The sequence below is a fragment of the Phasianus colchicus genome, chromosome Z (assembly GCF_987193195.1).
Source record: "Phasianus colchicus chromosome Z, bPhaCol1.hap1.1, whole genome shotgun sequence".
In the NCBI taxonomy this organism is placed as follows: Eukaryota; Metazoa; Chordata; class Aves; order Galliformes; family Phasianidae; genus Phasianus; species Phasianus colchicus.
Window position 1 is genome coordinate 92,228,494 of NC_143476.1, and position 11,091 is coordinate 92,239,584.

An 11,091-nucleotide genomic window follows, 5' to 3' on the forward strand; every position below is an offset into this window, starting at 1 on the left:
AAGGGGGAAAAAGAGGAAAATGAGGGGAAGAAAAGAGAAAAATTAAGGGAAAAATGGGTAAAAAGATGAAAATGAGGGAAAATAGGGGGAAAAAGGGAGAAAAAAGGAAAAATGGGGGAAAAAAAAACAAGGAAAAGTGGGAGAAGAGGAAAAATGAGAAAAAAGGGGAGAAAGAAAGGAAAGAAAAGGGAAAAAATGGGGAGGAAGGGGAAATAAAAGGAGGAAGAAGGGGAAAAAAGGGGGAAAAGAGGAGGAAAAAAGGGAAAAGTAGGGAAAAAAAGGGGGAAAAAGGAGGAAAAAAGGAAAGAAAAGGGAAAAAATGGGGAGGAAGGGGAAATAAAAGGAGGAAAAAGGGGAAAAAAAGGGGGAAAAGAGGAGGAAAAAAGGGAAAAAATGGGGAGGAAGGGGAAATAAAAGGAGGAAAAAGGGGAAAAAAGGGGAAAAAAGGAGGAAAAAAGGGAAAAGGGTGGAAAAAAGGGGGAAAAAAGGAGGAAAAAAGGGAAAAGGGTGGAAAAAAAGGGGGAAAAAGGAGAAAAAAGGAGAAAAAAGGGAAAGAAAAGGGAAAAAATGGGGAGGAAGGGGAAATAAAAGGAGGAAAAAGGGAAAAAAAGGGGGAAAAGAGGAGGAAAAAAGGGAAAAAATGGGGAGGAAGGGGAAATAAAAGGAGGAAAAAGGGGAAAAAAGGGGGAAAAAAGGAGGAAAAAAGGGAAAAGGGTGGGAAAAAGGGGGAAAAAAGGAGGAAAAAAGGGAAAAGGGTGGAAAAAAAGGGGAAAAAAGGAGAAAAAAGGAGAAAAAAGGGAAAGAAAAGGGAAAAAATGGGGAGGAAGGGGAAATAAAAGGAGGAAAAAGGGAAAAAAAGGGGGAAAAGAGGAGGAAAAAAGGGAAAAAATGGGGAGGAAGGGGAAATAAAAGGAGGAAAAAGGGGAAAAAAGGGGGAAAAAAGGAGGAAAAAAGGGAAAAGGGTGGAAAAAAAGGGGGAAAAAAGGAGAAAAAAGGAGAAAAAAGGGAAAGAAAAGGGAAAAAATGGGGAGGAAGGGGAAATAAAAGGAGGAAAAAGGGAAAAAAGGGGGAAAAAAGGAGGAAAAAAGGAAAGAAAAGGGAAAAAATGGGGAGGAAGAGGAAATAAAAGGAGGAAAAAGGGGGAAAAAGGAGGAAAAAAGGGAAAAGGGTGGAAAAAAAGGGGGAAAAAGGAGAAAAAAAAGGAAAGAAAAGGGAAAAATGGGGAGGAAGGGGAAATAAAAGAAGGAAAAAGGGGAAAAAATGGGGAGGAAGGGGAAATAAAAGGAGGAAAAAGGGAAAAAAAGGAAAGAAAAGGAGGAAAAAAGGGAAAGGGGTGGAAAAAAAGGGGGAAAAAGGAGAAAAAAGGAGAAAAAAAGGAGAAAAAAAGGAGAAAAAAGGAAAAAGGGTGGGAAAAAAAAGGAGAAAAGGGGGAAGAAGGAAAAAATGGAGAAAAAGGGGAAAAGGAAAAAAGGGGAATGGAAAAAAAGGGGGAATAAAGAAGGGAGAAATTGAGGGAAAAAAGGGGGAAAAGGGGAAAAAAAGGAAAAAAAATGGCAAAATATGGGAAAATGGCAAAAAAATGGGAAGAAATGGGGAAAAAAGGAAAAAGGGAAAATAGGGGAAAAAAGGGGAAAAAACACAAAAAAGGGGAAAAAGGGGGAAAAATGGCAAAAAAAAAAAGGAAAAATGGGGGAAAAAAGGGGAAAAAAAGGGGGAAAAATGGCCAAAAAAGGAGGAAAAAAAGAGTAGAAAAGGGAAAAAAGGAGAAAAAGGGGAAAATAGGCAAAAAAAAAGGGGGAAAGAGGGGGAAGAAAAGGGAAAAAAAGGGGGAAAAGGGGGGAAAAGGGGAAAAAAGGGGGAAAAAGGGGGAAAAAGGCAAAAAAAGGGGGGAAAGAGGGGGAAGAAAAGGGAAAAAAGGGGGGTAAAAAAGGGGAAAGAAAGGAAAAATGGGGAAAATAGGGCAAGAAAAGGGGAAAAAAAGGAAAAAAGGGGGAAAATGGGGAAAAAATGGGGGAAAAAGAGCAAAAAAGGGGAAAAAGTGGGGAAAAAGGGGAAAAATGGGGAAAAATGGGAAAAATAATGGAAGAAAAGGGAAAAAAGGGGAAAAAAGGGGAAAAAGGCAAAAAGGGGGGAGAACGGGAAGAAAAAGGGGAAAAAAGGGGGAAATAGGGGAAAAAAAGGGGGAAAAAGGGCAAAAATGGGGAAAAATGGGGAAAAATGGGGAAAATGGGGAAAATAAAGGAAGAAAAGGAAAAAAAAGATGGGAAAGGGGTAAAAAAAGGGGAAAAAGGGGGAAAAAAGGGGAAAAAAGGGCAAAAATTGGGAAAAATGGGGAAAAATTGGGAAAATAAAGGAAGAAAAGGGAAAAAAGGGGGAAAAAGGGGGAAAAAGGCAAAAAGGGGAAAAAAGGGGGAGAAAGGGAAGAAAAGGGGGAAAAAAGGGGGAAAAAGGGGGAAAAAGAGGGGAAAAAGTGGAAAGAAAGGAAAAAAGGGGGAAATAGGGGGAAATAAGGGGGAAAAAATGGGAAAAAAAGGCAAAAATGGGAAAAAATTGGGAAAATAAAGGAAGAAAAGGGTAAAAATGGGGAAAAAGGGGGAAAAAGGGGAAAAAAGGGGGAAAAAGGGCAAAAATGGGGAAAAAAAGGGGGAAAAAAGGGGAAAAAGGGCAAAAATGGGGAAAAGGGGGAAAAATGGGGAAAAATGGGGAAAATAAAGGAAGAAAAGGGGAAAAAAAACTGAAAAAGGGGGAAAAAAGGGGGAAAAAGGGGAAAAAAGGGCAAAAATTGGGAAAAAATGGGGAAAAATTGGGATAATAAAGGAAGAAAAGGGGGAAAAAAGGGGGAAAAAGGGGAAAACGGGGAAAAATGGGGAAAAAAGGGGGAAAAAGGGCAAAAATGGGGAAAAATGGGGAAAAATTGGGAAAAATTGGGAAAATAAAGGAAGAAAAGGGGAAAAAATGGGAAAAAATGGGAAAAATGGGGAAAAAAGGGGGAAAAAAGGGGAAAAAAGGGGGAAAAAGGGCAAAAATGGGAAAAAATGGGGAAAAATTGGGAAAATAAAGGAAGAAAAGGGAAAAATTGGGAAAAAAGTGGAAAAAAGAGGAAAAAAAGGGGGAAAAAGGGGGAAAAAAGGGCAAAAAAGTTGAAAAATGGGTAAAAATTGGGAAAATAAAGGAAAAAAAGGGGAAAAAATGGGGAAAAAAGGGGAGAAAATGAAAAAAAGGGGGAAAAAAGGGGAAAAAAGGGCGGAAAAGGGCAAAAATGGGGAAAAATGGGGAAAAATTGGGAAAATAAAGGAAGAAAAGGGGAAAAAATGGGGAAAAAGGGGAAAAAAGGGAAAAAAAGGGCAAAAATAGGGAAAAATTGGGAAAAATTGGGAAAATAAAGGAAGAAAAGGGAAAAAATGGGGAAAAAGGGGAATAAAGGGGAAAAATGGGGAAAATAAAGGAAGAAAAGGGAAAAAATGGGGAAAATAAAGGAAGAAAAGGGGAAAAATGGGGAAAAAAGGGGAAAAAATGGGGAAAAAGGGCAAAAATGGGGAAAAATTGGGGAAAATTGGGAAAAAATAGGGAAAATAAAGGAAGAAAAGGGGGAAAAAGGGGAAAAAAGGGCAAAAATGGGGAAAAATTGGGGAAAAATGGGGAAAATAAAGGAAGAAAAGGGGGAAAAAGGGGAAAAAAGGGCAAAAATGGGGAAAAATGGGGAAAAATGGGGAAAAATTGGGAAAATAAAGGAAGAAAAAGGGGAAAAAAGGGGAAAAAAGGGGGAAAAGGGGGAAAAATGGGGAAAAACGGGGGAAAAAGGGCAAAAATGGGGAGAAATGGGGAAAAAATGGGAAAATAAAGGAAGAAAAGGGGAAAAAAGGGGGAAAAAAGGGGAAAAAGGGCAAAAATGTGGAAAAATTGGGAAAAATTGGGAAAAAATGGGAAAATAAAGGAAGAAAAGGGAAAAAATGGGGAAAAAGGGGAAAAGGGGGAAAAAATGGGGAAAAAAGGGGAAAAAAGGGGAAAAAAAGGGGGAAAAAGGGGAAAAAAGCAAAAGAAAAAAACGAAAAAAAAAAGAAAAAATGGCAAAAAAATGAAAAAAAAATCCAAAAAAAAAAAATCCTAAAAGAAAAATCCCAAAAAAAAGCAAAAATCCTGAAAAAATCCCGAAAATTGAAAAAAAACCCAAAAAAAATCCTTAAAAAATCCCGAAAAAATCCCCAAAATAAAATCCGAAAAAAATAAACGGAAAAATCCTAAAAAAAAATTTTAAAAAATCCTTAAAAAAGTCCTAAAAACTCCCGAAAATATAAAAAAAAATTAAAAAAAATCCAAAAAATCGGCAAAAAATCCCCTAAAAAATCCTGAAAAAAAATCCTAAAAAAAAATCCTAAAAAATGCTGAAAAAAATCCTAAAAAAATGCAAAAAAATCCTGAAAAAAATCCTGAAAAAATCCTAAAAAAAATCCAAAAAATAATCCTAAAAAATCCCAAAAAATCCCCTAAAAAAATCCTTAAAAAATCCCAAAAAATAATAATAAAAAAATCAAAACAAAAATCCAAAAAAAAACCTAAAAAATCCCCAAAAATCCCCTAAAAAGTGCTAAAAAAATCCTGAAAAAAATCCTAAAAAAAAATCAAAATAAAACCCAAAAAAATCCCCGAAAATCCCCAAAAAAATCTTTAAAAATCCTGAAAAAAATCCTAAAAAACAAATCCCCAAAAAATCTTAAAAATCCCAACAAAATCCCCAAAAATCCCCCAAAAACATCCAAAAAAAATCAAAAATATCCGAAAAAAAAACCTTAAAATCCCCAAAAATCCCAAAATAAAACCGAAAAAAACCCGAAAAGAATCCAAAAAAAAAATCCGAAAAAAATCCCCAAAAATCCCCCCAAAAAAAACCCGAAAAAATCCCCAAAAATCCCCCAAAAAAGCCGAAAAAAACCCGAAAAAATCCAAAAAAAAACCAATCCCCCAAAATTCCCCAAAAATCCCCCAAAAAAAGCCGAAAAAATAAAAAAAAAATTCCCCAAAAATAACAGAAAAAAAGTCCGAAAAAATCCCCAAAAATCCCAAAAAAAACCCAAAAATCCCCCAAAAAAGCCGAAAAAAAACGAAAAAAATCCAAAAAAAATCCCAAAAAAAAAAATCCCCAAAAAAGCCGGAAAAAACCCGAAAAAAAAACGAAAAAATCAAAAAAAAAAAGAAATCCCCCAAAATCCCCCAAAAAATCCCCCAAAAAAGCCGAAAAAAAATAAAAAAAAAATCCCCCCAAAAAAACCCGAAAAAAATCCGAAAAAATCCCAAAAATCCCCCCAAAAAAACCAAAAAAAAGCCGGAAAAAAACCGAAAAAATCCCAAAAAAATCCAAAAAAGAAATCTCCAAAAATTCCCCAAAAAAGCCGAAAAAAATCAAAAAAAAATCCCCAAAAAAAACCGAAGAAAATCCGAAAAAAATCCGAAAAAATCCCAGAAATCCCCCAAAAAACCCAAAAAAAAACCCGAAAAAAAACCGAAAAAATCAAAAAAAGAAATCCCCCAAAATCCCCCAAAAATCCCCCAAAAAAAGCCGAAAAAAATCAAAAAAATAAAATCAAAAAAAATACCGAAAAAATCCGAAAAAAAACCGAAAAAATCCGAAAAAATCCCCAAAAAAACCCAAAAAACCCCAAAAAAAGCCGGAAAAAACCCGAAAAAAAAACGAAAAAATCCAAAAAAAAAAATCCCCCAAAATCCCCCAAAATCCCCCAAAAATCCCCAAAAAAAATCAACAAAAAAATCCCCTCAAAAAAACCGAAAAAAATCCGAAAAAAATCCGAAAAAATCCCAAAAATCCCCCAAAAAAACCCCAAAAAAACCGAAAAAAACCCGAAAAAAATCCAAAAAATAAAAAAATCCCCCCAAATCCCCCAAAAATCCCAAAAAAAAATCAACAAAAAAATCCCCCCCAAAAAACCGAAAAAAATCCGAAAAAAATCCGAAAAAATCCAGAAAAATCCCCAAAAATCCCCAAAAATCCCAAAAAAACCCGAAAAAAAACCGAAAAAATCCAAAAAAAAAAATCCCCCAAAATCCCCCAAAAATCCCCCGAAAAAATCAACAAAAAAATCTCCCAAAAAAAAACCGAAAAAAATCCGAAAAAATCCGAAAAAATCCCCAAAAATCCCCAAAAATCCCCAAAAAAACCCAAAAAAAACCCGAAAAAAACCCGAAAAAATCCAAAAAAAAAAATCCCCCAAAATCCCCCAAAAATCCCCCGAAAAAACGAAAAAAAAAAAGCAAAAAAAAACAAAAACAACAAAAAAAACACCCTGCTGTCAGATTCTGAATATTTCTCGTTTGTAGATTTTTTGGACTCATTGGGAGTCAAAGTTTGTTACTTTATTTTGGTAATTAAGCGCTCGCGTTAACGAAGCTGGATGCTAAAAAAAGAAAAAACACAAAAAAAAACACAAAAAAAAACCAAAAAAAAAGACAAAAAACAACAAAAAAACAACAACAACAAAAAAACCCGACGCCGTCGCTTCGTTTCCTTTCGCCGTTGGTCGCAATGGGGATTTTTTTTGTTTCTTGCAACCACGGCGGCTGCCGGAGTGACTGGATGTGTGGATATCAATTAACGAGTGTTGGGGTTAATGAGCTTAATGAGGAGGGGGGGGAAATGGAGAGGAAAAAGGGGGGGAGGGGGAGGGGAAAAGGTGGGGAGGGGATGCGGCGAAATGGGGAGGGGGGGAGGTTTGGAGGGGGGGATTTGGATGGAAATGGCTGGTGGAAGTGAAATAAAAGTGCTGGAAATGTGATGGGGTGATGGGGTGTTTGTTCGGGGGGGATTTTGGGGGAAATTTGGGGGAAAAAGTGACAAAAATGGGCAAAATTCGGAAGAAAATGGGGTGAAAATGGGTGAAAATGGGTGAAAATGGAAGAAAATGGGGATAAATGGGGGAAATGGGGCAAAATGGGGGAAATTGGGGGAGAATTGGGGGAAAATGGGGGAAATTTGGAGGAAAAGGGGGAAATTTGGGGAAAAATCGGGGAAAATTTGGGGGAAAAAGTGGAAAATTTGGGGGAAAATTGGGGAGATTTGGAGGAAATTGGGATAAATGGGAAATGGGGGAAATTGGGGGGAAAATGGGGGAAATTGGGGAAAATTTGGGGGGAATTGGGGGAAATTGGGGAAAGATGGAAGAAAGTTGGGATAAACTGGGGGGGGAAGGGGAAATAAGGGTGAAAATTGGGGGGAAATGGAAGAAAATGGGGAAAATTTAGGAGAAAATTGGGGAGAAGATTTGGCGGAAAATTTGGAGAATATTGGGGGAAATAGGGAGGAATTGGGGGAAAAATTGTGGGAAATTTGGGGGAATTTGGGGGAAATGGGGGAAATTTGGGGGAAATGGGGGGAAATTGGGGAAAAATTGGGGGAATTTGGGGGAAAATGGGGGAAACTGGGGGGGAGGGGGAGGGGAAATGGTGGGGAGGGGATGCGGCGAAATGGGGAGGGGGGGAGGTTTGGAGGGGGGGATTTGGATGGAAATGGCTGGTGGAAGTGAAATAAAAGTGCTGGAAATGTGATGGGGTGATGGGGTGTTTGTTCGGGGGGGATTTTGGGGGAAATTTGGGGGAAAAAGTGACAAAAATGGGCGAAATTTGGGGGAAAATGGGGTGAAAATGGGGGAAATTGGGAGGAAATTGGGATAAATGGGGGAAATGGGGGAAAATGGGGGGAAAATGGGGGAAATTGGGGGAAATTTGGGGGAAAACGGGGAATTTGGGGGTAAATGGTGGAATATAGGGGAAAATAGGGAAAAATCGGGGAAATTTGGGGGAAAAAATGGAAAAAATGGGGAAAAATTGGGGGAAAATGGGTGAAAATGGAAGAAGTTTGGGATGAATGGGGAAATGGGGGAAATTGGGGGGAAAATGGGGGAAATTGGGGAAAATTTGGGAGAATTGGGGGAAAATGAGGGAAATTTGGAGGAAAGGGGGGAAATTTGGGGGAAGTTTGGGGGAAAAAGTGACAAAAATGGGCGAAATTTGGGGGAAAATTGGGGGAAAATTGGTGAAAATGGAAGAAAATTGGGATAAATGAGGGAAATGGGGGAAAATGGGGGGAAAATGGGGGAAATTGGGGGAATTTTGGGGGAAAAGTAGGAATTTGGGGGTAAATGGTGGAATATAGGGGAAAATTGGAGGAAAATTCGGGGGAAAGTGGGGGAAAATTGGGGAGAAATTGGGGAAAAGATTGGGGGAAAAATGCGGATAAATGGGGGGAAAATAGGGGAAATTTGGGGGAGATTTGGGGGAAAATGGGGGAAAATTTGGGGGAAAATGGGGGAAATTTGCTGGAATTTGGAGGAAAATGGGGGAATATGGGGGAAAATGGGGGAAATTTGGGGGAATTTGGAGGAAAATGGGGGAAATTAGGAAGAAAATTGGGGAGAAGATTTGGGGGAAAATTGCGGAAAGTTTGGAGAATATTTTGGGGAAATTGGGAGGAATTGGGGAAAATTTGGGGGAAATTTGGGGGAATTTTGGAGAAATGGGGGAAATTTGGGGGAAATGGGGGGAAATGGGGGAAAAAATGGGGGAATTTGGGAAAAAAGTGACAGAAATGGGCGAAATTTGGTGGAAAATGGGGAGAAAATGGGGGAAATTGGGAGGAAATTGGGGGGGAAGTGGGGAAATGGGGCAAAATTGGGGAGAAATGAGGGAAAATTGGGAAAAATTGGGGGGGAAAGGGGGAAATCAGGGGGAAAATGGGGGGAAATGGGGAAATTTGGTGGAAATTTGGGGGGAAACTGGGGGATAATGGGGAGAAATTGGGGAGAATGGGGGAAAATTGGGGGAAAATGGGGGAAAATGGGGGAAAATAGGGAGAAATTGGGGAGAATGGGGGAAAACTGGGGGAAAATGGGGATAAATGGGGGGAAATTGGGGAAAGTTTGGAAGAAAATGGAGGAAATTTGCTGAAAAATGGAGGAAAATTGGGGGAAATTGGAGGAAATTGGGAGAAAATGGGGAAAATTTGGGGGAAAATGGGGGAAATTGGGCGAAATTGGGGGAAAATTGGGGAAATGGGGGAAAAATGGGGGAAAATAGGGAGAAATTGGGGAGAATGGGGGAAAATTGGAGATAAATGGGGATAAATGGGGGGAAATTGGGGAAAATTTGGGAGAAAATGGGGGAAAATTGGTGAAAATGGAAGAAAATTGGGATAAATTGGGGAAATGGGGGAAATTGGGGGAAAAAATGGGGGAAATGGGGGTAAAATGGGGGAAATTTGGGGAAATTGGGGAGAAATGGGGGGATAATGGGGAAAATTTGGGGGAAATGGGGGATAATGGGGTAAATTGGGGAAAATTTGGGGGAAATTTGGGGGAAAAACGGGGAAATTGGGGGAAATTGTTGAAAAATGGAAGAAAATTGGGAGAAATTTGGGGGAAAATGGGAAAAAATTGGGAGATTTGGGAGAAAATTGGGGGGAATTGGGGGAAAATGGGGGAAATTTGGCAGAAAATTGGGATAAATTGGGGGAAAATGGGAAAAAAATGGGGGACTTTGGAGGACCCTCCTACCCCACCAACCCCCAAACTCTATGGTTTTGGAGGACCCCCCTCCTACCCCACCCCCTTCAACTCTATGACCTTGGAGGACCCCCCTTCCTTCTCCCCCCAAACTCTATGATCTTGGAGGACCCTCCTACCCCACCCCCTTCAACTCTATGACCTTGGAGGACCCCCCTTCCTTCTCCCCCCGAACTCTATGACCTTGGAGGACCCTCCTTCCCCACCCCCTTCAACTCTATGACCTTGGAGGACCCCCCTTCCTTCTCCCCCCAACTCTATGACCTTGGAGGACCCCCCTTCCCTTTCCCCCCCAAACTCTATGATCTTGGAGGACCCTCCTACCCCACCCCCTTCAACTCTATGACCTTGGAGGACCCCCCTTCCTTCTCCCCCCAAACTCTATGACCTTGGAGGACCCTCCTTCCCCACCCTCTTCAACTCTATGACCTTGGAGGACCCCCCTTCCTTCTCCCTCCGACCTCTATGACCTTGGAGGACCCCCCTTCCTTCTCCCCCCGAACTCTATGGTTTTGGAGGACCCCCCTCCTACCCCACCCCCTTCAACTCTATGACCTTGGAGGACCCTCCTTCCCTTTCCCCCCCAAACTCTATGATCCTAACGACCCTCCTACCCCACCAACCCCCAACTCTATGACCTCGGAGGACCCCCCTTCCTTCTCCCCCCCCAACTCTATGACCTTGGAGGACCCCCCTTCCCTTTCCCCCCCAAACTCTATGATCTTGGAGGACCCTCCTTCCCCTCCCCCCCCTCCACTTCAACTCTATGATCTTGGAGGACCCCCCTTCCTTCTCCCCCCGAACTCTATGATCTTGGAGGACCCTCCTTCCCCTCCCCCCCCTCCACTTCAACTCTATGACCTTGGAGGACCCCCCTTCCTTCTCCCCCCCAACTCTATGACCTTGGAGGACCCCCACTCCCCCATGTCTCTATGATCCTAACGACCCTCCTACCCCACCAACCCCCAACTCTATGACCTTGGAGGACCCCCCTTCCTTCTCCCCCCCAACTCTATGACCTTGGAGGACCCTCCTACCCCACCCCCTTCAACTCTATGACCTTGGAGGACCCCCCTTCCTTCTCCCCCCAACTCTATGACCTTGGAGGACCCCCACTCCCCCATGTCTCTATGATCCTAACGACCCTCCTACCCCACCAACCCCCAACTCTATGACCTCGGAGGACCCCCCTTCCTTCTCCCCCCAACTCTATGATCTTGGAGGACCCCCCTTCCTTCTCCCCCCAACTCTATGACCTTGGAGGACCCCCCTTCCTTCTCCCCCCGAACTCTATGATCTTGGAGGACCCTCCTTCCCCGCCCCCTTCAACTCTATGACCTTGGAGGACCCTCCTTCCCTTTCCCCCCCAAACTCTATGATCTTGGAGGACCCTCCTACCCCACCAACCCCCAACTCTATGACCTCGGAGGACCCCCCTTCCTTCTCCCCCCCAACTCTATGACCTTGGAGGACCCTCCTTCCCCTCCCCCCCCTCCACTTCAACTCTATGATCTTGGAGGACCCC